Source organism: Lycorma delicatula, chromosome 6 (genome assembly GCF_047948215.1).
Source record: "Lycorma delicatula isolate Av1 chromosome 6, ASM4794821v1, whole genome shotgun sequence".
NCBI classification, from domain to species: Eukaryota; Metazoa; Arthropoda; class Insecta; order Hemiptera; family Fulgoridae; genus Lycorma; species Lycorma delicatula.
Window position 1 is genome coordinate 122,422,733 of NC_134460.1, and position 27,544 is coordinate 122,450,276.

At 31.4% G+C, this 27,544-nt stretch overlaps 1 protein-coding gene across 4 annotated transcripts in view; it reads right to left on the minus strand.

Moving 5' to 3' along the window:
- plx (PTB_TBC1D1_like and TBC domain-containing protein plx) overlaps positions 1-27,544 on the minus strand; it is a 344,267-nt gene that overhangs the window by 174,683 nt on the left and 142,040 nt on the right. The window contains exon 1 of one of the 4 annotated variants that reach the window (XM_075368471.1): positions 2,798-3,166. The exons of the other annotated variants lie outside the window; for them this stretch is intronic. The gene's annotated coding sequence lies outside the window, so the exon portion shown is untranslated. Of the gene's footprint in view, positions 1-2,797; positions 3,167-27,544 lie in introns of those variants that run through there. 4 annotated transcript variants of the gene reach the window in all.

The following is a 27,544-nucleotide window of genomic DNA, read 5'->3' on the forward strand; positions in this document are numbered from 1 at the left end:
TATTATTAACGTAGAATGCACCGATACATTAGACAAGAATTATCGTTTAATATACTAGCTGAATGAACAGAGATTCAAAAAGACTTTAACCTCGAAAAGATTCAATGCAGCGAATAAAATATTGGAATGGGTTCGAAAAAATATTTGGAATAAAAGCGTGCCCTAGCGAACATGAGCGAATAACTATTTAATTTATTTACAAATTAAGGAAAAGTTTTAGTTTTTCGCTAATAGCGGCTTTATTTTTAATCTCAACTGAAAATAAAAAGCAAGTAGATAGGTGAGGAAACTTTTCATAAAAAACATCCTGGGTACTTTTTCTACGAGCAAAACTAAAGGCGCTAGCGAATTTTACAACAAGCACCAAAATCGCGCTACGGTAGAGTAGCTTTTTTCCTGTTTAGCTTCGAGGAATCACCGTCAGATATTACTTCAGAGGTTGATATGTACGGGTGTAAGTGAAGTGTAGTCGTGTACGGTCTCAGGTCGATCATTTCTGAGATGTGCGGTTAATTGAAACCCAACCACCGAAGAACACTGCGGTTTAGTATTCAAATCCGTTTAAAAGTAACACCTTTACTAGGATTTGATCGTTGGCTTCCAAATCAGTTGATTTGCGAAGACGCGTTAACCACTAAACCGACCCGGTAAGTTATGTTAGAGTAGCTTGGAGACTTGGGGCTACCTTCTCGTTCACAGTAAGGCTATATGGCCATTTGTTCTTAGAAAAAACTATTCCGGAGCTTTTTTACGCAAAACTGTGTCTTAGTTTTATATTGGCGATATTTATTTTTTCATAAGATAAAAATAAACAAAATATTGACGAAACACTAGACATTTTTTTCTTAAAAAACCAAATATTTTCCAAAAATTGCAAAAAATTTGGAAAATCAATCAAATCTAAGGTTAAATATTTATAAATGATGTATTTTTACATAAATCAAGGAAGTTGTATAAAAATATCTGTTTTAATAACAATTGGTTTATAAAGTAATTTTCATGTGTTTACGAAGTATACATTTACTTCCTAAATCTCACTGAAAAATTAAAGCAGTTAAACGTAACTCCCTTTACTAGGATTTGAATTTTGGAACTCTCGACTTCGAAATCAGCTGATTTGCGAAGACGCGTTTACCACTAGACCAACCCGATGGGTTAGATAGTAAGATTAAGAACAGAATGCTATACTGACTTTTTCATTTTTTACAATTTGTTTATTTTTATAGAGGTTTTATCTGCAAACTAACACAAATTAACAAGGCTTAACTTGCAAATTTTCACAGGAGATCCGGATTAACGGACGACCAGAAATTAAAAATATTTCGAAAATTTAACTAATTTATAGCGTCTTATGAATCCGTACCTTTTTGAATTTTTTAATTATCTCTAATAGGTACAGAGTGAGTTATGGAAGTTTATTTATTTCGCACCCTTGAGTTAAGCTACCTAAGTACGCGTAGCTGTAGTGCGATTTTGGTGCTTATTGTAAAATTCGCTAGCGCCCTCAGTTTTATTTGTAGATAAAGGTACCCGAGAGCTTTATTATGCAAAGTTTCCTCAATTATCTATTGGTGTTTTTTTATTTTTATATGCGATTAAGAATAAAGGCACTATTATTGGCGAATAATTAAAAAAATTTTCCAAGATTAATCTGTACTGATTCAGCTATACAACGGTCAAACCTAACAAGATATTATGCCGATTTTTTTTTTTATAGTTCCAAGAATAATTAAATACATACTTAACCATACTACGAATGAAAATTAAAAAACACCTATGAGAACATAGATATTAAACAATACAAAAATTAAAAATCATAATTCTAAGTAGAATATTTATAAAAATACTAAACCTTGTAATTTTAAAATTTTTAATAAAATAAAATTTATTTGTAAAAAAATATTTAAAAGATCAAAAAAAGTTTAAATTTAAAGAATATATTTAATTATTCAATTCGATCATATTCGGTTTGTTTTGTACTTAAAAAAAGATTATTTTTTATATTTATTTTTATTAATATTATTTAAAATATGGAAACCCTGAAAACACAATTTGCAAGAAAGGAAAAGACGATAAACACGAGTCCTGATAAAAATAAAGAAAAGAAATGCAGAGAAACTACTTATAGAAAAAGTTATAACGGAATATGATCTAAGTGCAATTTTTTTATACTAAGTTTTCGAGTAATTTTTTTTTTTTAATTTTCACATGAAAATATTTTCGAATATATTAATTATTTTCAAATGAAATAATTTGGAAAAATAATTCAATACTAAACAACAAATTAATGAAAAAAACAAAAAAAACAATTAAAATAATATAATTATTTAGCTTTTAAAGACGTCGTTAAAAAAATCTTAGCCGAGAAAAAAAACAAACGTTAGCCTGGAGAAAAACTAAAAGCGGGACCACCAGGGGAACTTCCTTTACAAAATATAAAAAAGAATCGTCGAAATCATTCCATCTGTTGGTGGAACAATTCCAACAATTCTGGTGGTATTGAAAGTTAGAACAGATGTAAAAAAATAAATTAATTAAATCATATTTAAAAATATCTGATGAAATATTTTTGACGAGTTACTACAATGATCCCTACAAAATGCTTTATTTAAGCAGGATTAAAATTGACATTTATAACAATTAAAGATACTTACGACAAATTTTTATATACCAAATTTTTAAACTATCACATTTTTTTTACAAAAATCTAATTTATAGGGAATAAAATATTTTCTACATAGATAAATAACAAATATAAATATTAACAAATAAAATAGGATAATATATTATTTATTACCTTTGTTTAAGAAGAGAGTATCGTCCAATAAAACAGAAAAAGATAAAAAATGATAGAAATCACAATAAAAATGGAATTAAAATCAAAAGAAATAATAATTTTTAGTCCGATATCTGTGTTTTAAACAATAACACCACAAACACTTCAATAATTTAATGGATACCATTAAACGGTTGGAAATAAATAAATAAATAGATAAAATAAAAAAGTCAATAAAAAACGCGTATTAAAAGGTATCAATAAAATATTATATTAACACCGCTAAATGATCACGAAGTATCTACTAATAGTGTATACATAAAACTTGTGATACATAATTTATATGCGATCGGTATGAAATCTTATTACAGACTGCTAGGCAACAGCTTAGGAATAATATCTAATACACACAACATATCTTGATCACCGCCAAACAACATCTAATTTTGACCTGGAACTGTGACAAGTTTGACTCCATATTGACCGAATAGTTAAAGAAAAAAAAACTACATTATATAGTCTTTCAAAGCAATATTTACTGTTTAAATTACTTTAATAGATATGTTTACAAATGATATATCATCATAATCAATAATAATCTATATACTGAATAATAATACTAATAATAAAAATAATATCAAACGTTATCTTAATCTTATTATTAGTTCGTATCGTAATCAGTATAATAATAATTATTATTAGCTAACCACGATGTCATATCGTTATTATAAAATTTTAATTAATAAAAACCCTCTTCAATTTATCTAATAGTTAAACATCAAAACCGATTTAAAAAAAGAAATTAGATAGAATTAAATTAATAAATCAATAGTATGAACTATAAAAAACGCATTAATAAAAAGCTTTAAAAAAACAAACAAATTAGTGTATGATTTTTATTAACTATAAATTGTTATGATATAGTTAAAAGTGAAAAAAAATCACAAATCATTATAAATAAAAATTACCGGTTCGAAACCAGTTAAGACCGGTTAATATTTGAACCTAATATTTAATAAAAAAAAAGAATCAGGTATAAAACGTATTATTATTTATTAGAATTGACCCCTAAGGTCTAAAAATTTTTCTTCTTCTACTTCATATTTTTCCTTAGGTGGAAAATTGATTCTTCTCAATTCTTCCCTTTTTTCGGTCAATAACTTATCTTCCATCTTATCATACGAATATTTTGCTGGAAGTTAACCAATAGTTCATTTCAAATACTTTATTCTAGGTGCACCTTTTTCATCTTTCAATTTCATCACTCTCCTCAAAGATGATAAAGAGAAAATTTTGAAAATGAAATGTTCTCGTGAAAAAAAAACCTAGAATTTAATATTCCTTTACATCTGGCCTTTGTGAGTTGGAAAAGGCCTTCGACAACATTTTTAGATTTACGATGTGGAATATAATGTAGGATAACGGATATCCCAATATCTTGTAACTTCTGTTGCCGATTTATATTCCGAAACGACTATTATGATCGATGCCAGAAATGGGAAGGTAGTCGGGAAGTTACGGATAAACAAGGGTCTTCGACAAGGTTGTCCTATGTCATAGACGTTATTTAATATATATCTGGATGAGCTATTATCTAACTGGCAAGGTAAAGCTGACTCCGGTGTACATCTTGGATAAGGTGTTTCTCATAACGTTTTAACGTTTGCTGATGATAAAAGTGATTGTACAGGAAAGTAAAGACAAGCTACAAGCGGTAGTTCATCGGCTCCATCTTCTCGGTAAAGAATTCAACGTGAAAATTTCACAGCAGAACTCTTTAAAGTTATGGCCTTTTCCGGAAAATGGTCTATGTTCCAAGATAATCATCGACGGGGAAATTCTGGAACAGGTGGATACTTCAAATTTGTGCGTTTATAACTTTTCCTTCGATCGTGAACAATATATAAATGGAAAATTGGGTAAATTTAATGTGGTTGTGGATCGATACGACGTACTCTGGAAGGTCACACAGGAAGGATACCCAAATTAAATTTTATAAAACGATGTTCAATGGCCTTAACGGTAGTGAAATGTGTACCGACAGAAAATCAGATTCCCTTATACAAGCGGAACAGATGAGGTTCCTGCAAAGCGTAAAGGGTTGTGACGAGAAAGGATTACATTACGAATGAGGTGTTTTCCAAGAGAATAAAATATAACCGATCGACGAAACGATCAGACGATATCGAAAAAGACAGACGAGTCACCTGCTACGAATGCTTCAACATATTCCAGCCTATGCAGTGAAGGAGGATCGATTGATTTGCATGGCATTTCTCCCTCCACTACCCCATTCAGTCGCCCTAAGGCAAAAGACCGAATGTCTGTGCCACAAACGGCTACTGAGTCTCGAATTAGTTTAGCGACCAGTGTCCTAACTAGCTCCTAGAGCTAACCTAATTGCGTGAGCGAACGAAGCACGGTGCTACACACCACTTGCTTTGTGTCCTCCGCTCAGTTGTCATATATTCTAAAATGGGTAGGCGCACCCTGTCAACTACTAAAATATATATGACATTCAATAAATTAAATTTATGTTGTCAAGCCAGCAATTCGCTGCCACGCCTAGGTCGCTGAATGGCAGCAAGTATCTGTCCACCAATATTAAAGCGCTTGGAGCTTTAATTGGCTGATAGCCAGCCATAACTCTCGGGTAGCTTCCCACAGCAGCGAGGTAGGAGTCTTTCCCTTAAATAAACTACTGATGCCGGTTGATCAAAGCAACGGCATCAGGGATCACCCTGATGCCGAACACGGTTCGACAATGCGGCTCACGCCACATTGACTCGCCGCTTCTGAGTGGCCAATTATCCCGTTGAACCTTAAGTTCCAGGGTGGCCTGAGTTGTGGCCTCCCACGAGCTGGGCAGTCGAACATCATATGTTCGCTCGACTGGACCTCCCCGCAGATGCACAGCTCATCAGCTGCCAGGCGGAACCGAAACAAATATTTGTTCAAGTACGCGTGGTTGGAGAGCACCTGGACACTCGCTGCCCTTAAAAACGAAAGAGAGGCATACCATCCCCCCCCCGCAAGTCCTGTATAAATCTATACAAGGACATTCTCTTAGTCGTGGTGTACCGTTCTTGCTGCCAGCATCCATCGCGAGGCTGTAAAGCCTCCTCCTCAGGCGGGAGATGGGCAACTGAACAAAATTTAGAACCGGGTCATTGTGATCACCGTTCCGCTCCGGTACAAGCCCGGTTCGAAACCGCATCCCAAATACCTCGGCCTCCCTGCCTCTTCCCAACTTCCACATGGCCGCCTGAACTTTCACCACTAAATTGATTGGGAGAGCCTTTCCCAATACGGTGGTAGCTTCGTAGGAGGTTGTTTTAAAAACACCAGTGCACAATACTATTAATGCTCTGCGCTGGGCACTTCTTAAATTCTGAATAAGTGCTCGATTTCTGTTCAACCTATGCGCCCAAACAGACGCAGCATAAGAGGCCATACTTTCGAAGCCACCTTGGTACACCACTTACAAATGACCGTAATCCTTCCGAGCAATCCTCCTAAGCTTGTGCATCACAGAGACGGCGTCCGCCGCTACTTGTCTGATGTGGTTGCTAAACAGCAACTTCATCGTGAAGGAGGAAGAAGAAATTTATATACAACAATTAAACAGAAAAAAAACCATGTCACTTATGAATACACACACAAAATTTATTTTTTTTATCACTGCATCTTACAGGTGAGTTTGGTCTTTACGGTAGATATTCCAGCAGTCTCGCAGTGAAACTCTGGATGGTTTATCGCAACATTTCAAGAGGAATTTCAGCAACTGCTGTTCGGATCTTGGCTTTTATTTTACTGTCGTAGCAGGCCGACTACTATACACTTTGGTTTTAGGGTGACCCCCCCCCCCCCTCCGCAAGAAGAGATCGCACACCAATAAATCAGGAGACCTAGTAGGCCATGGAATATCATAATTTCTCGAAATTATATAGTTGCCAAACGATTTGTATATAGCAGTCACCGGATATTCGTGGTGTGTGTGATGTACCACTGTTGAAATAAAGCGTTTTTAATAATTTGTGGAAATGTTTATAGTTTTTGCGCAACAAAGTTTTTCAGCATAAAGACGCCGAATCGATTTGATTCGATTATAGTCGTGAGGTCATCATCGTTTACAAAAAAAATAAAGGCCTCTTATGTATGCCATAAGATGACACAGGGCAACCTTGTTGCTGAGTAACGGGCGCTGGTGTAGCTGTCAATGATTTTCTTGTGCCCAAAAACGAAAATTTTGCTTATTAACAAATCCGTTAAGATGGAAATCGGCTTCATCTGACTTTTACAGTTTGTTAACAGCCAATGACTTCATTCACTTTTATAACCGTCCGTTCATAGGATCACTGGCGCATTATGTGATTGTTTGGTTTTAGTTACTGGACAATCTGACCTCCTACTACGGTCAAATTTTCCACGGTAAAGTAAGTCCTGCAACCGTACTCTTCAAATACTTGAATTATGACAATAAAACCAGACACATCTACGTATTTCTTAATTATTTTATTCCGCATTTAAATTCGTTTGCTTACCTTGAGTATGGGAGCCCAAAATAAGGAAAAAGTTTTTTTTTTCATTTTTCAACAACACAACACAATAATCCGACTGTTAAACTGTCAGCAATCCCATAAGTATAGAAATAATCAGCTTTTTTGAATTTATTTATTTAACTAAGCATTATAAAATTAAAAGTGAACATCATATAAAAGTGAGGAAAAAAAGAATTCATTATTTTGGTAATTGTTTTTGAAGAAGAAGGAATTATTCCATTATAAAGACACAGATAGATCTTAAAATGATTGAATTACGCCAGAAATATTTTTCAAAACTGAATTGCCTAAACTGACCGGGGTAACAGGAACAACTTTTTTAATTCCCATCACTTCTTTAAAAAAATAAAAATAAAACAACTAATTCGATTAGTAAAATCGTATTTAACGATAAAAATCAAGGGTTACACTTACAAAGTAATACTTACTTACTTTTTCGTGTCCGAGCGATGAGTCATTAAAACCTTTGCGACCAGTATTGTGCCACAGAAACACCAGAAGGGGGTACCTGAAAGGAGCCTCCACGTAGATTGCAATTATACACGCAAACAAATAGCAATCGGGCGTACCCTGGGCAACGTCAAGTGTTAACTCTTGACGGCGGATCCTTTCACCACCGAGCATAGAGACAAAGTAATAAGTGTAATATTACATCACGGATCTTCGCTTCGTAAAGGTCATTATACTAGTTTTATTAAAAAGGGAAAAATATGGTATCAAGTGAATGATATACTATCAAAAAAAAAAAAAAATTGGCCGTGAAATTCAATTTGTTTATTCTAGAAAGGAAATAAATTGTAATTATAAATTTATATCATAACAATCAGTAATTCATGAAAAAAAAGAGAATAATTAACAAAACGCAGTGAATCAAAAAAAAAAATTACAATGAAACTGTAAACCGTACGGTAAGAGTCTCGCAGATATCATTTCTTCCGCAGAAAAAACAAAAATTTCTGTAATATACATAAAACTGTTTTTAACAAAACGATACTGATATCAAAAAAGGTAAGACACTACATTTCTATAATCAAAAATCTGTTATTTATTTAGAATTTTATTAAAAACTAAAACACATTTTAAATATAGATATAACAGACAATAGATATAAAATAATAGATAATAAAAAATGTTTAAGGGTTCCATATAATAAGCAAAAAAAAAAAAAAGAAATTGTTACAAAACTTACAGCCCGATTTCATTTATATGTAATACATATCACATTTACAGAAATAATACAGTACTTATGATTATTCATTGTTTAATAAATTAAACTGGGCCGTTAAGTTTTGTACAAATTTTCTATTTTTTGCTTATTATATGGAACGCTTAAACATTTTTTATTATCTATTATTGTATATCTATTGTCTATTACATATACTTAACATGTACCTTTTTAACAAAATTCTAAATTAGTAACAGATTTTGATAATAGAAATGTAGTGTATTACATTTATTGATATCAGTATCCGTTTTGTTAAAAACAGTTTTATTTATATTACACAAATTTTTGTTTTTTGAGCGGAAGAAATGATTTCTGCGAGACTCTTACCGTACGATTTACAATTTCATTGTAATTTTTTTATATTTATTTAATCTTTGTAACATTTATTTTAAAAAACTATATGTAGTTTGTTCCATTCCTTCATTCTTTGTTCCTAAGTAATGTCTACAAAAGTAATATCTACAAAAATGAACAAAATTTACTTGAACTTTACCATGTACGTATTTTGATAAGGAAAGCGTTACAATACGATTAGAAAACAATTTGAAAAGTATTTCAGTAATTTTGTTTAAAAATGAAAAACAATGATTTTTCCGATATTAAAAATTTGGATTCCGTGACTAACTATGTTGTTTAGTTATATGTTTATCTATTTTCAAAAACGAAATAATTATTTAAAAATCTAAAGAATTAAACACCATGTTAAACCGTGATAAAATTAAATTGAGGAAAAGAATTTTAAGAAATTATCATTTATAATGTTTTAATATTACGGCATGACACAAGTTGTCATTCTGAAACGAGGCATTGGATGACTAAAAATACCTGACTACACACGAAAACCGTTGTGTTCATTTTATTTGTAAAAATAATGTGTTTTTGTTGACAAATTTATATAAAACGATAGGATTACGATAAAATTCAACTGACCAATAGAATGTTAGAAAAGCACTGACCGTAAATATGACGTAACGAGATAATGCTAGCTAACCAGCCAATCGGACGTAACAATCGAGAGATGTATAAATTTAAGTTTCTTTCTTAGGTCATTATTCATACGTTAAATATGCATGAAGACATTATTTTTGTAAAGATTTAATGATAAAAATTGGACTTTTTTCTCAGATAATTTAATTGAATTATGAAAAATATTTATTTAAGTATAAACAAACTAGTGAACACGCAAACTTCTGTAATGATCACTGCATATGAATTTGTTTAAAAACGAATCCTATTTACAAAACTATGATAAAAATAATCGAAAAGCGAGTACTTTATTTTGTAATTTAGATAGGGAGAATACGCGATAGGTGGTGTTCCCAATGGAAAGGCTAAATACTTTGTTTTAATTTTTTTTCTATTTCTCATTCTCTCATAAATATACCAAATCTTTTGTAAAAATAGGCTTTGAGACAGAAAGTGGAAGAATGCGTCAACCTAGGCAACTTTTTTCTATATATTTTCTTGTTATTATCAACGAATATTTATGGCCCCCCAGTTTGTTTAATGGTTAACAAGTTTTTTAAACAAAAAATGTAGAGGATATTCTCCTCTACAATTAATGTCTTTGAAGTTATGCCGTATAATTTGAAATTGAAATACTAGGTGGCGCTGAAGTTGTAAAAAACGTGTTTTTTCGGTTTTTTCACCGGAAAAAATTGTTTTTCGTCTGTATTGCATTTGGAAAAGTTGTTAATCTCAACAAAAAAAATAGACAACTTTTATTTAAACAATTTTCTTGTACGACTTACCGTTTTGGAGCTGTAGCTTGTGAAAGTGTGAAAATGTTGTGAATTGGGCACGTGTTCGAAACCGGTCTAGTCGTTGAACAATGCCCATCTCCCCGGCTACAGTAACAATAGGACCGCTGCGTTGCCATTGTACCGCTATAACTGTGAAAACCTTTTCTCTAAAATGCATAGATTCAGAGAAAAACGCATTTCAAAAACTTTTTGAGTTTTTCAAAAATCTATGGGAGGGGGATGTTAAAAATCTGGAGTTAAGCTTCCCTCATCACCTCTAACGCATGGACAAAAGATCAATCTGTAGGTAAGGATTTTCAAATACAGCCTATTTTGATGACAAATTGCCTGTACTATCTTAAAAAAAAAAAAAATTATAAGAAAATGTTTTACTAAATAATTATACTAATTTATATTTTTAAAACATTAACATAAGTCACTGGAATATTTAAAACTCATAACATGCGATTTTGCAATAAAATAAACTGAAATCGTGTTTTATTTTGTTTAAATCTTAATCAAATATTTAATCCTTGTACAATATAAGTATAACTAGTGATTTCATTCAAATACTAATATTTAATCTTTATCAATACGTCTAATATTTTTTGCCTTGCACGAAAAATTAAGTTACTCATACTTTTAAAAAAGTTTCAGATTCCAATTATAAGTTAACCAGAGAAATTTTTAAAAATAGATTTTATCACGAATTAGTTATATAATAGTTATAAAACACGTAATCGCATGTTTAATTACTTTATGATTCATGAAAACGGCATTTTACTTTACCGACCATTAATGTATAATGAAAGAACAAAGAGAATTCTATCGAAAAATATTAAAAATTTTATTTGCATTATTCGAAAAAGGCTGATTTTATATGTACGATGATGTCTATTTTACTTTATATCTTAAGAACGATTTAATTATTAACATTATGAAATTAATGTCGGTTTACGAGTGATCAAAAAGTGTTCGACCTTATTCGGTTAGAGAGCCGTCGTGGGATGTGATCTCGACGACTCGTATTGGTTGCGTATGACTCACTGTTTTTCTGCTTATCAGTCTTGAAAATAGAAAGTGTGAATACTGCTTTTGGTATTTTCGTTGCCATTCAAAATGACTGAACGGAATGAGGAGAGAATATGCATTAAATTTTGTCAGAAACTTGGTGATACTCAAGGAAAGACAATAAGAAAAATTCAAACAGCTTTTGGTGATCAAGTTGTGGGTGTTACACACAATTAAAGAATGGTATCTCCGTTTCCAAAATGGCCGAATCTCTGTCGAAAGTGAAGAACGCTAGGCAAACCTTCCATCGGCAAAAATCCCGAAAAAAAATCGAGTAAGTTGGACAGATGGTATTGAATGATCGCCGAATAACAACAATTAGAGAACTTGATGATGAAATAGGAATTTAATCTCGCTCACTACAATCGATTTTAATTGAAGATGTCGGGATGCGGCGCCTGGCAATATAATTTGTCCCAAAACATCTCGATCATGAACAAAAGAAACAGACTGCAAGTTGCGCAAAACATGTTAGACTGTACATCAGCATATTCCATGAAAAAAATAATAACCAGAGAAAAAAGATGGGTTTGACCCTGAGACAAAGGCACAATCATCTCCTTGGAAAAAATCAATCACTCCACGGCAAAAGAAAGCTAAGGAATCAAAATACAACGTAAACATTATGTTGACAGTCTTTTTATTTCCTCATATGAAATAAAGGAAGTATTATGATCGTAAGAAATTTCGGTTTTCAGATATCAACGAAAAACATTCAATTTGAACATTCCTGAATCCATTTTTACTAGTTTCGGCGTGACGTCTGCACGGCGTGACGTAAGTATGTATGTATCTCGCATAACTCAAAAAGATTAGCCGTAGCGTGTTGAAATTTTGGATTCAGGACTGTTGTAATATCTAGTTGTGCACGTCCCCTTTTGATTGCAATCGACTGAACCAAAAGTTTAGTTGATTCTTAACTACAGTAATAAGCCCTCATTGAGAACGTTTCAACGATATATCATAAGTGGTACTTATTTTTATTGATTCCAGAGTTATAGCCAAATAAAATTTTAATTAATGAAATATTTGGATCTGAGAAGGGGAAGGCTCGAATCAGTTTTTTTTTTTTAATTGAAATATATTGATTTATTAATAATTATTAATCTGTCATTTAAAAAAAAAATTACGATGAATAATAATTCAATAACAAAAAAAGAAAAAATATGTTTTTAACGAAATAAATTTTCATGTACTTTTCTTTTTTTTTAAATGTGTAAATGTACACATAGGCGTACAAGGAAGTCATTTGTTGTCCACATCAGATTTTTTGTAAATCAAGGCATGATTCATCACAAGTATTCTCCTCAATGACAAACTGTCAAAAAAGAATATCCGCTGACTTCCATGGCGAAGTGGTAGGTCTCTGCTTTTCATCCGGAGATCCGGGTTCGAATCTCCGTCAGGTAAGGCATTTTTCATTACGCAACTAAATTCCACTTCCATATATCACGCACAAGGTTTAAGCGTGTTTGGTAATATCGTCAATAAAAAAAACTTAAAGAAACTGTTCGTCGGCTGAGATGCTGTTTGACGCAAGAGAACACGGTTTTGGGAAATAGGCGATTGAAAAACTTCATCAAGATAACGCTGAACCACAAATTATATAAAGCATCACAAATTATATAAAGATTCTTGGCAAAAACACGGGATGATTATCTTCGCAGGCTCCATACTCACCAGACATGGCTCTCTGCGATTTTTGGTTCTTTCCTACTCTTAAAATTCCCCTTAAAGGAACGAGATTTGAAGAGATTCGCTTGAGAAGCGATCAAAAGAAATGCGACCAGACTATTTATGATGCTTACTAAAAATGACCGAAAAATGCTTCCCAACGCAAATATCGCTGAAATAAGAGTGTTACATCGAAAGAGCCTACTACTTTGAAAGGGACTAGTCATTGAACTAAATAGTTACGTTTTTTTTACTTTTATGAATCAAAGTCAGGTACTTTTTTTTTAAAAAGGTACGAGTAAAAACGTAGACCTCAGTATTTAAACGGCCAGGTAATACGAACGATCCAAACAGCTGATTATGACTTTTTCTAACCTTTCTTTCTTTTATTCAATTTATCTTGCACCATTTTGTTCAGAATTAAATTATCTAGAAGTTTTGTTTAAACGTTTTATGAATTCATTAACGATTTAATAAAGTTACTGTATGTAAAACATAAAAAAAACAGGAATCATTCATTATTTATCTACTTTTTAACTCAAATTTCTGAAAAACTACTGCAGATACGGTTCTGGAACCTATTTTATTCGATTTTTCAGGTCAAAAACCTATAAGAAATCTCTAATTCTTCTAATCTTTTAATTAACGTCCTAAAAATTTCAGTTCAACCTCATATCACCAAGGTAGCTGAAATCTTTCACTAGTCGTAACTCGCATGAAGCATTTTGGGACATGTTTTTTTATTAACTTTTTCCATTTTTATTTTATAAAGAATAGAATAGATATGAAAGTCCCGGAAGAACGTCTTTATACCCTCTGTGTCCGTGAAGAACGTCTTTATACACTCTGTGTATAAAGACCAGATGTTCTTAAATATATTTATATTTATATAAGCCTACGAATAAAGATTTATGGCTCGAAAATCTCTAAAACTACATTAATTGAAATTTAGCTACACTGTAGTTGTACCTGAAGTTGTGCATATGAAAATTTGATGAAGATTGGTTGAGTCATTGTTGAGTTACGCTCAATTTAAGGCTCGAAAACCTCCAAAATTACTATATCAATTTCACTGAAATTTAAATATGCAGCAAGCATTGATTCTCAAAGTTTTTCGCCCACCGCCCAGATTGCGAATAAAAATTTTTCTAGCGCCCCCAAAATTTTTAAAAAACTTACCATCTGTTAAAAATAATAATTGCAATTGCTGTTTTTAAGATGCGCTCTTAAAAACAGCAATTGCAATTATTGTTTTTAACCGTGGCATATCCTATTTCTGAGTTGAAATTTAAATTTTAAATGAGAGTAATTAAAACGCATATTTAATCATATTTGGAAGTATCTTCATTAAAATTGCTTTAAGAAAATTAAAATTGTATCTATATAGTTACATAACAGCAATAATGATAGCATATTCAAAATTACAATACAATAATTAAAACAAAGTTTTGAACTGAAAGATTACACTTAATGTGAAGGATGAATTTGGTGTGATTTTTCCCCAATTTTCTGTGGGCCTTCTACCGCTCCACTTGAAAGCTTCCAGCGCCCACAAGGGACCGTTATCGCTCACTTTGAGAACGAATGCTCTAAAGTGTACCCGAAGTTGCGCACGTGAAAATCTGATGAAGATTGGTTGAGTCGTTCATTCATTAGTTACACTCAATTTAAGTCGAAAACATTAGAACGAGGCAAGTAAGGAATGTGATTCGTTATATACTGCAAACTGGAACGTTAACGTTTCTTTATCTCCGCTATCTATTGTTAGCAATATTAAACGAAATTTAAAAAAAACAAAAATTAAAACAGCAAAATTTTTTTAATGATTTTTATCGATAAAAATTCCTTTAGTTTTCTCATTAAAATTTATAAACTTATTTTTCACTTAATTTAAGTCAGAGAAATAGATAATACCGTATTTAACACAGTCAGTGAACAAATAAAAATAAAGTTTTATAACTTTTATCGAAAATTTGGTAAAAAAAATAAAATTATACCGACTGACGTTACCATCGACGAAGCTTTATTATAACATTACTATAAAACGGTTAATCTTCTTAAACGTGAAATTCACGCCCAGGTGGTTCTTTTCAGGTTTATACTTTTTTCTCCTACGAAAATAATAATAATTGATGAATGGTAATGCATCCATTTTTATTAATAAAGCAGAAAGTTATTTAACTTTAAAGAAAGGGGATCCCATATTATTTTAAAAAATAAAATAAACATTATGTTTTATTTATTTTTATTTTTAAATATATAAATATGGCAAGGTTATTGCCGTGTAAAATTACTTTAAGAATGGCCCAGTGGAACACATCTCGAATAAGTGTTTTAATAAAAGGCTTTTCTTCTTTAAATATTATAATATATTTAAAATGTATTACATAGATATATAGTCTACATATCTTTATTTTTACATTAGCTTAATATGCTTTCTAAGTTAATTTTTTTAAAAATCTTAGACAGAAAGTAAACAATATTTCATTAAATATTTAAACAAAAGAATCTAGGTTACGTATGCATAAAAGATAAATACAAATTTTAACGAAAAGACAAAATGGAATTTTAATTAATGATACGGAAAAAACAACTAAAACGAAATTAGAAAGGCCTTCTTATTAAAGAACTATATTTTATTATAATAATTATTAAGAAAAGCATTATTAAAATAAAATATTCATGAAGAAATTAAAATTTATTTCCAAAAAGAATAAATAAAACCAACCAACTATAATGTAGTTAATTTACTAGAACGATGTTCATAGTTAATAGTACAGAAACAAAATCTTAATCTTCTATAATTTTCAAGTAATTAACTTAAAGAAAAGAAACGGACATATTTAAATTTAAATCTACTAATATTAAATAAATTCTTTCTTTGTTCGCTTCAATCCATTTAATTGTATGATAAGGATCCTGTTACCTTGGAAGATTAGTCTAATAGTAGCAATTAACGTATGCCTTTCAGGTGAGTTAATTATAATTAATACTCTCACGCAAACCGAGACGAAAGAATTCAACAGTTAACTACATCGAACTATTTATGAATTTAAAAGTTTAATCTTTCAACAAAACTAATTACTACATTCACTATATGTTGTTTATTTGTATAAACACTGCTGTAGAATTTTATATTTTAATGTAGAATTTTCCCTAATGTTGTAGATTTGCGGGACGCCTCTTGAGTACACCCGAACAAGTAATTTCTTTCTGGGCATGGAGCTTTTCGGGACAGACTTCAAAAATTCGGCGTGGCGAACACTGGTATGTGTCCGCAATGCGGATTGTTGGACGATGCTTATCATGTGATATATGAATGTGCTAGGTATGACTTAATGCACACGGAGACCATTTGTCATTAACCATTTGATATTATCGGGTCGACACTTGATCTCTTTGTTAATTGAAAAAGCCGAGCCAATGGTTAATCGTAGAAAGCTTTATTACATATTTGGCGAAGGAAGGAAAGAAAGGATGGCTGAAATGGTGTGATGTTCCGCTTGGACTTTCCTTCTTTGTGTTTATGTTTAGTTTTATTGTTTTTTGTTTTATGATTTGTTAAACTGTTGCTGTTTTTTTTTTTTTTTTTTTGGTGTTTAGTTATAGATTTGTTTGTTCTTCATTAGTTATGTTTTATGTCACTGTTATGTTACATTATTTACTTTTATTGTTATGTTTTGTTAGTGTTTTTAAGTTGCGTTTTATGATTCGTTGTGTGTCGAACTCATTTTTGCCTTTCGGGTAGATAGAGTTCAGTTTCTTCGTTCTTAGAAACTCATTCGGTCTTGTTTGAGACTTGGCTAAATATGTTTTGTTTGCAGTTTATGTTAGTAAGACACCGATGGGATTGTCGCTTGAGGCATTCGCATCGGTGGCATCCTGGCTGAGGTTTGACTGAAAGATGTCATTACCGAGGTACTGAAGATGACCTCCGGTAAAGCCCATAATGGCTAGGTACGGAGGGGGGGGCGTGACAACCGAAACCATTACATGGAGGGTGACTTCCCCTATGAGTCAGTCACCTGATGACAGGCTTACTTAGTTAAAATTAGGAGTAAAGTAGTTTCCAGTTGCTTTATTGAATGAGCCAAATATATTGTACGCTACAGTCAAGCCAACCGACCAAATGTTGGTGATTTTATTCCTTTTTACCATAGAGATTGGTTACAAAATAAACATCATTAACCACAGAGAAAACAACACATTGATAATTTTTACTTCTACCTTAACTATGCATCACACACACTTCTAACGGTTAGTATCGGAAACTTAGATGAATATTACTCTGTACTACAAGCAATTCCATTAAAATTAAATTAAATTTAAATAATTATGATTATTCTAATTACGCCGATAAAATCATTTGAATGTAGAAAAGTACACAAGAATTCAGCACATAACTAGACATACATTGAAACTACGCGATAAATCATAATTTAATAAAGGGGATGTTTTGCACATGCGTAAAATTTTTGAGTTGACCTTTAAAATTTTGATGTTGTAATTATTGTATTAATATAAATAATCGTTACAGCGAAATATTCGAAGCGATGCAAAATTTGATGATCCAAAACCGTACGAAAAAGAAAAAAGAAAGAAAAGTCGTACGAAAATAATAACAAACGTTTACCTTCAAAAACCTAAATCCCCCCAAAAAAATCAAAACCTGTATCCTTTCCCCGAAATTTTTGTCTAAAGTTAGCGACCCTCAACCATGCATATTTACCGCTTGAATTATTGTTTATAAAGACTGAATAATTCAGAAAAGAACTCAACGAACGAATAGTGAGTGACGCAGAACGTTCTAGTTAGTTTTGACTTCAAAACTAACGGATAGAAGTTAAATCCTTCACTTGCGTTTAGCAATCGGAAATCAAAACCGAAAAGCTTAATATTATAAAAATTAATATATGAAGGTTGTTTAATAATTATAGAGACAAATAGCTACAGCGGAAAATTTATTTAATAAACTATCTAATGTCCGATTCCACTCGTGGATTTTAAACACAACAATAAAAAGTTTATTAACCGTACAAATTGTTATAAGTGAATTGAACAGTTTAAATAGCTAGAATAAGTGTTTCCGTTGTGGAAGACTGGTGGAAATTTCGATTAACCCTTAGCAAAATCAAATTATTGATCTTATTCGCAAGGCAGTAAGCATAAAAATGTGTGAAAATTGTTGAAATTTATAGCGCGAGTATCGACATTATCTTTTCCATTACCTGTACACTGAATTATCGCAAAACGTGTTGAGGTGGGTTTCGAACACTGTGCTCAAAATCTCAAACATACCCGAACTCACGTTTGTACGCAACTTGAATAACGAATATTAGCGGGACGGGAAGCTATTTTAAAATCGCATAAAAACTTATGATTAAATTTGGATTCATTATTTTGAGCAGAAATCCGAACGTCAAAATATTGAATAGAAACATCCGAGTTCGCCCCCGAGAAAAAAAATTTAAAACTTTAGCGTCAGCCGGTAAAGTGATGCAAAAGATGTTTTGGCACTATAAAGGTTCAATTTATTGCGATTATTTGAAAAAAAAAACCAACGTAAAATCAATGAATACTACTGTGCAATGCTGGAAAATTTAGTGAAACCTGCAATAAGGATTAAAAGTCCTGATTCTCTCTCAAAAGGCTATCCCACACCGTTATACCGCTCGAAAGATACAAACTATCCAAAAAATTGTAAGGTGAATATTGTTACATCAACCTTACAGTCCCGATCTTGCACCATCAATTCTTTTATTGTTTGCCCCACTCAAAGAGTTTTTATACGGCACCTAGTTTGGCAACAATGAGCAGGTTCCAGAATGCGGTACAAAGATGACACCAAGGTAAACAATCCTTTATAATTGAAATAAGAAAGCCAACAGAAAACTGAGACAAGTACCTGAACATAGTCGAGGATTACGATGAAAAGTACATTTACTTTTATTGTTATTGAATAATTATTTTTCTTCGGTCATTTGTTTCTAATTATCGGAAGACTCTCGTACATCAAGAATAAATTCATAATTAAAAATCAATATAACTGTTAAAAGTAATTTAATTAATAAAAATATCTGTGGGAAAGAGAAAGGGATATATAAATTTGGAAGTTAACAGGTGTTCAAAAAGTGACGCACCTTACGGAGGAATGTTTCCTTCTTTTTTTGCATGTTTAATTGAGGGAAAATGGGTTACACAATGAAGAAGAGAATATTCATTGTTTCCCAATATATTATATGTACAATTTCTGCACAGACTCAGAATGCCTTCACAGTAAAGAATTGATGCACCAAAAAAGTCCTCCATCAAGCGGATGTAAAGCAAGTTCCAAGAGATAGAATCATATCAAAAAACTTAAAAATTAATTCGAGAAATATGCCTTACAATTTATATCGATATTATTATCGCAAAACTGGCTTTTAAAAGTTAAATCAAGAGTTTTACGTGTATCCTTACACTTTCTTGGCGCTAAATTACACGTTGATTACAAGGAATAACTGATTTTTTTCTTATTATTCTAAAATAAAATTACATGAATTCAGTAATTGTCAGTTGACATTTTCATCTTGATGAGCATCCATATTAATATTAGAGGTAATACACAAATATATGACAAAGAGATATACACAGATATGCAACGAAATTAACACCCACATTTTTGACATGAAAAGAGGATAACTACGAACGTTTTATTATATGATACAAATTATTCGTGATTTAAACAATATATCTGAAGATGTAATCCGAATAACCGAACGGTTTTTGCCAACTAACAACGTCTGTATTTGTTAAATGAGAAGTAACAGACAAATTTTCTAGTATACGGATCTTTAATCCTCAAATATATCCTTTAAAAAGATTATAAAAATTAAAGGAATAGTTCCCACTTTCCATCAGCTTACCTGCAAGCCCATGTGTATAAAAAAATGAATAAATTATAAATCAAAGTTAGTAAACAGAAAAAGTGAAGAACAAGGAGTGAATTAATGAAGGTAATTTGGAACGCTGAAAAAATAATGTAAACGAGTGGGTGTGTGGTATGTTATTGCACAGCGGCTAAAATTATGATCTAGTTATTTCAGAGCAATTTTTAAATCAAATGTAGCGTACACAATGAAAACTCACATTTAAATTTCAAAGATAAACGAACACACATATAAAAAAATTATAATAATGCAATCTTTCAATCCTTAAGTATCCCAATTATTACATTACTATTTTTAATATACTTTCCTGAACGACTTCATGTAATATGTTTATTCAGATTTAATACTAATAAAATTTCGTTTAAATAAAAAACGGGTTCATTAATTTGTAGATTAATATTTTCTATTAATTTTTATTCCATGTACTAAGTAAAGGAAGTATTGTAATCGCGAATTATTTCGGTTTTCAGATTTCAACGGAACTATTAATTTCGACCATCCCTGAATCCATTTTGACTAGTTTCGGCGTGACGTCTGTATGTAGTACGTATCTCGTATAACTCAAAAACAATTAGCCGTAGGATGTTGAAATTTTGGATTTAGGGCTGTTGTAACACCTAGTTGTGCACCTCCCCTTTTGACTGCAATCGACTGAACGAAAATAGTCCAAAAAAGTCCAAAATCCCAAACATTTGGATTTTGAATTTTTTCTTAACTGCAGTAATAAGCCCTTGTTGAGAACGTTTCAATGATATATCATAAGTGAAATTTATTTTCATTGGTTCCAGAGTTATAGCCAAATAAAATTTTAATTAAAGAAATATTTGAATCTTACAAGGGGAAGGAACAACGGTTCGAATCCGACTTCATATACATATATTTTTTTTTAACTTTTTTTTATTTAAATATATTGCTTTTTAATAATAATCATTAACCTCTGTAAAAAAAACTTTATCTGTAAATAATAATTCAATAGCAATACAAAAAAAGAAGAAAAAAAATCAGAAAATATTTTCTGAAGTGAAATAAAATTTTATTTTCATTTTAATTCAAAACTTTTTACAATCACAGGTTTATAATGAAATGTAGTAGAAATAACAAAGATGGACCACTGAATGTGAAAATATGAGGAGAAAAGATTATGGAGGTAGAAGAATTTTGTTATTTGGGAAGTAGAATTACTAAAGATGGACGAAGCAGGAGCGATATAAAATGCCGAATAACACAAGCGAAACGAGCCTTCAATAAGAAATATAATTTTTTTACATCAAAAATTAATTTAAATGTCAGGAAAAGATTTTTCAAAGTGTATGTTTGGAGTGTCGCTTTATATGGAAGTGAAACTTGGACGATCGGAGTATCTGAAAAGAAAAGATTAGAAGCTTATGAAATGTGGTGCTATAGGAGAATGTTAAAAATCAGATGGGTGGATAAAGTGACAAATGAAGAGGTATTGCGGCAAATAGATGAAGAAAGAAGCATTTGGAAAAATATAGTTAAAAGAAGAGACAGACTTATAGGCCACATACTACGGCATCCTGGAATAGTCGCTTTAATATTGGAAGGACAGGTAGAAGGAACGTTTGGAATATGTAAAACAAATTGTTAGGGATGTAGGATGTAGAGGATATACTGAAATGAAACGATTAGCACTAGTTAGGGAATCTTGGAGAGCAGCAATACATATATATATAATATAGCTATAGTATTATATACCGGGATAGAATAAATAAACATCCCGGTAATAATTATTTTAACTAATATATAAAGAGTTATTCACGAAAAATGTAATAAATATTTTACGACGTGTTTTATACGTGAAATAAAACGTTTATATCATATAAACATAGGTTTGGGAATTCTTTTGTTAACGAGTGTCGGCTGGCGAATGATGTCTTCGTGAATTATTGGGTAAAATTAATCCAGTTTCATTGCCATTATTTTTTTTAAATTTTGTTCAGAAATAATTTTTGTTTTTATGAACAGTGATAGATTAGATATAAATAGCAAGGATATTTTTCAAACAAAAAACAATTCAGTATTTTTTTTGTAGACTTTTATTTTTTAAATAATTTAATCAAGAGTTTAGCACCATTTTGGATCGTAGCACCACAATCCACATAGGTTTTCATAATTTTATCGTTTATATTGTTATTTCTGTGGCATTTCTACCAAACATCTACTTTTTCTGAAAAACGTGCTTGAGGCTTTTAACTAGTACTTACAAAATAGGCTTGAATCCGTCAGGGTTAAGTATAACTTTGTACTTAATTAGTCATTTAATATTAAAATATTAATAAAATAACTATTTTAAAATTTGCAAAAATAAAAATTTATTAGGTATATTTTAATGATTTTGAAAACACTAATATCATCATAGTTTTAATATAATTTTGTACAAAAAATTACAGAAATAGTTAGTAGTCGTTTATAATCAACATTAACTGTTTTTTTAATATTTTTAACACTTTGAATGATAGTTGATAAATATATCAAAAAAGTGATAGTCCAACCATGATTTTCTTCGTAACCTCTTAATAGGTAGCATGAATATCTTTTTGCATCATATTCATAATTTATAAAAACGAGATGAATCAATCTTCTTCCAAAATAGATGGGTAACATTTCCTTTCTTCTTTCTTCTTATAATGTATATTATATATAGGTCATTTTGTAAATTTTTATTCAGACTATGAAATTGGCCGATATCAGTTAATAATAACCGAAGCAATTCGTTTTGTCCTTCATCATAATATCTTCAAAACTAACAAAAAATTGAGATGGGGGCCCACCACCCCACCTCACTTAATCCCACCCCACCATTATTGTTATGGTTCAACCATGTTTACTCTTATTATTTTTTTTAGTTATCTAACTTTTATATAAATACCTTTTATTATTATTCCTTATTCTATTCCTTTGTTGTTATTTTAATGATTCTTGTTTTTCTTGAGTTTATTTAATTTCGATTAGGATTTCTTTTTGTTGATGGTATTCCACTTACTTCAAATTGCAGTGGTTTTTTTGGTGTTATTTCCTCTTTATCTGTTAACTTTTTCTATTGGAATTCTTTTTTTTCTTCTAAATATTTCTTTTGATGTAGCTTTTATATGAGCTCAATCGAGCAGCAGAGATTCAATTCGTGTAATTCTATCAGAGATTCTAACAGAACTGAATTAAAAATTAAATAACAGTTGCTTAGAAACTGTCTAAACAATGCATAAATATTAATTATCTATATAAATAAAAATGTAAATGTTCGTTTGTTCACACACACACACACACACACACACACACACACACACACACACACACACACACACAACACACACACACACACACACACACACACACACACACACACACACACAAAGTAAGTGTGTGTGTGATATAAGAAATTGAATAAAATATATTCCAGAAATGCATTTTAAGTAATTTTATAGAAATATGAAGTTAGTCAAAAGATTGGGATCGATAATCATACTATTTTATGTTTGGCGTAAAATAACTTATCAATAACTCATCAACTGACAAATTTTAATAATTATCAACTGGCCTCCAAGATAATCTAACTTAACACCCCTCTGGACTACTCTGGATTGTGGGCCACTTGAATTCATCAATGTATCAGCTTAAGTGTAACACACGTGAAGTGTTAGATTCTAAATGCGGTGTAACTAACAAAAAACAAACCGAAATACGGAAAGCTACAAAAAATATTGTTAGTCGGATAGAGAGCAAAAAAGGCAAAAAAAAAAACAATTCACATTCACATAAACAAGTCAGAGAACGGTTCGTTAGCGAGTTTCGGCTCACGAAACATTTAGCTCCCTCTGTGAACTTAAACTGTATTAAAATTCTAGGGGTATAAATCGAGGGGTAAGTTGAGTGCTCTCTTACGGGTTTTTTCTAAAAAAAAAATGAACGCAAGTGGTCCCAGACCTCTATTTCACTTAGGTTTTAAGAAAACCGGAATAAACCAAGAAAACTTTTCCCGGAAAATATTCTTTTAAGGTTTGAAATAAAATAAATTTGTTAATTTCCAAATAAACAAGAATTTTTAATTTCCAAATAAACAAGAATTTTTAATTAACTAATAGAGAACTAAAATTTGAGAAATTTTAAAGAAAGTTTCACTTTTGAAATGTGGTGCTATAGGAAAATGTTAAAAATCAGATGGATGGATAAAGTGACAAATGAAGAAGTATTGCGGCAAATAGATGAAGAAAGAAGCATTTGGAAAAAATAAAGTTAAAAGAAGAGACAGACTTATAGGCCACATACTAAGGCATCCTGGAATAGTCGCTTTAATATCCGTTGTGAGGTTTTTCAATCAGATGGATGGATAAAGTGACAAATGAAGAAGTATTGCGGCAAATAGATGAAGAAAGAAGCATTTGGAAAAAATAAAGTTAAAAGAAGAGACAGACTTATAGGCCACATACTAAGGCATTCTGGAATAGTCGCTTTAATATCCGTTGTGAGGTTTTTCGGCTCAAATTTCGCACAATCCTTTCGCATGTCCAAATCGTCTGTCAAAATTTGATGTACGATGAATGTGTTTAAATTTAACTGTTCGCTCATCATCCTTATTGTTAAACGACGGTCTGGTCTCACAAGAACCCTCACACGCTCAACGTTTTCGCCAGATTTTGAAGTTAAAGTTCTCCCTGAGCGAGGTTGATTTTCAACGTGTTCTCGGCCTTCCAAAAATGATTTGTGCTAGCGGAAAACTTGTGCTCTTGATAAGCAATGTTCCCCATAGGCCTGCTTCAACTTTTCAAAGGTCACACTCGCGGATTCCTCAAGTTTAACACAAAACTTGATTGCACAACGTTGCTCTAAATTCCGATGCTCCATTTTCGTAACACACAACTTCACTGATGGCGCTGGCAAAACTAATGTGTTAGCTGAACGGAGTTGAAACTTGTACTGAACATGTAGAAGGGATGAACAAACCGGTCTAGTAGACACAGCGTTGCCAGATCGCTCGCAGTGTTACCAATCTCATTACTTTTCTCATACACCTCGTACATTATCAATCAAGTTTTTATACGCTACCTAGTACTAGGAAGTAATGCTACTTAGCGGCGCAACTCGTAAACCGACCTTTTTGAGGAAGAAAGGACATATTCGAGTCCTGCGGTTCAATAAATGGAAGAAGAAAATGTTGTCTAACAAAATTCGAGGTATTTTTTTTGAAAATATTCTTTATTGCGAATCTAATTGAACTGAAATATAATGTTTTAATCCTTACTTTTTAATTTTTTCCTATTTTCATTTCAGTTTTAGGTTAGGTCACGTTTAGAACTGTAAACGCAATTCGTTGACTTCGCCGTGCCATCCAGTTACGCGGGCTCTTACCGGTGAAATTCGAATGAACCTCTTTATATATACATGTGGGTTAAGTTTAGTTAGTACCAGATTCTTCCACAGTAGCGCGATATTTAAACGTGCATCTGTGTTTATGTTAATTATTAATAAATTCAAAATTAAATATGATGTATGAAGATGTATGCAGTTTTTAATGACAGAGCTTAAATGACAGTAATCGTACTACCTACTGAGATCATAAGTTTTAAAAGTGAACATCCAAGTTATTAAAATTTAAAAAAACTGGTGGGGGGGGATAACATCAAAATATAAACGTTTTTAATTTAATTTTCAGTATAGATGAAAATTAAAACGAGAGTAAAACAAATATTAGACAAAATTAATTTACATTAGTCACACAAACAGAACTTAATTTAAATACAGATATATTACTTGCAGAAATAAGTAAGAAAACAAATTTTAATTACCATCTTTGTCACGAAAATTATCACTAAAATGAGACAAACATGTTACGTTATAAGTAGTTGACTTATAGTATACAACAACTGTTATATACCACCTTCTTGTCAATTTATCTACTTCAAAACTATGTTAAAGATAATATTATTTTCCTGTAAATACTACACGGTTAATATCACGTACTAATAATATAATATTCATAGCAAATTGTATGTTTACTTACACGTTTTATTATGTATTATATTATCAATGCATAATACACTATTAAAAAATACTTCATTACGAATGAAAAGATTAAATATAATTAGTCTGTATACCATTCTTTTTTTTTAACTTCCGGGTCCACCGTTAGGCATGCTTCAGAGAATGTGATGAATGATTTGTAGCGTGTGTGAAATTGCCATGCCTGACCGGGATTCGAACCCAGGACCTCCGGATGAAAGACCGAGACGCTACCACTCGCGCCACGGAGGCCGACCTGTATTACCATTTATTAGATGTATCATGAAATGTATTAGAAAATGTGTTACTATTATAGTAAAACGAAAAAAACCTGGTAATAATGATGTTGAACTTTTACATAAATTGTATAGAACTTAATGAAATATTAAAAATTAAAATTATTGTTAACCAAGACACGCTATATTGAATATTTTATTTTACACGCTTACACTGAACAGTTATCCTAAAAATGATAATATTAGAAAAACAAAAAAAAAATATTATTACCAAATTGGAATCTTGAATCATGTAGTTTCTACGTGATTCAAGTTGGATTTCCTTTGGAAATCCAACAGACAGAAAGAACGCTCCGATAAATCAAAAGACAGTCCCGCCTTTACTCAAATACCAAGGAATAGTAACTAAAGCAAGGTACCGATTTGTTTGGGAACAAACCAAAAACCAACTACTAGAGAAGAAGGGATTAAGGATACAAAAAGGGTGAATAGAAATAAGGAGAATACATACCCATAGAAACGACCGCGAAATCAGATAAAATATTACGAACAGAAGATAATTTCAAGGACATACCCAGATATTAAGAAGTCAAACCCTTTGAATTGTTTATCTACCCACAGAGTTGAGTATCGTGTGGAAATATCGGACTAATTTAGAAAAGATACAACGAGATTCCCACTGGGGATTATTGAGAAATTATTGCAAAAAAAAAACTTATTTTGCAGATGCTGGATTTACATGTACACTAAGTTTCATTAAAATAATTCAATTCATTCTTACGATACAAATTTCGAACGAAACAAAAAAAATTGGCGGGCAGGCAGAGGGAAAATAATACAAGGTATCATTTTCCCTTGTGAATATTTATTCACATGAACGACGTTTTTGTTTATATTGATGTCCTCAATTAATCCCTTAATTGCTAAAACCACCCAGGACACACTATGTGTTTTCATTTAGTCAAATTTATAGTTGCTTCAGTTAATAAAAATCGACTGACTGATATAACAAAGCCTACTTACGCATTGAAATATTTGGTTACTCACCGTTCATCTAAGATATTACAGCTGGATATTTGAGTATTTCAAAATACTCAATCGTTTTATTTATTCTATCCTGTTTTTATTTATATATGTCCTGAATTAGAAGCTTAAGACTGGCCAACATCCCCAGGGACACTTTTAATATGCAATCACAACAGCGATGCATATTAAATTATTTTATGTACCATCAATATTGACTAATTTTCTTTTATAAAATGAATAAAATTCAAATATTTAAATATAAATTTTTCTCAAAAAAAACATTTAAAA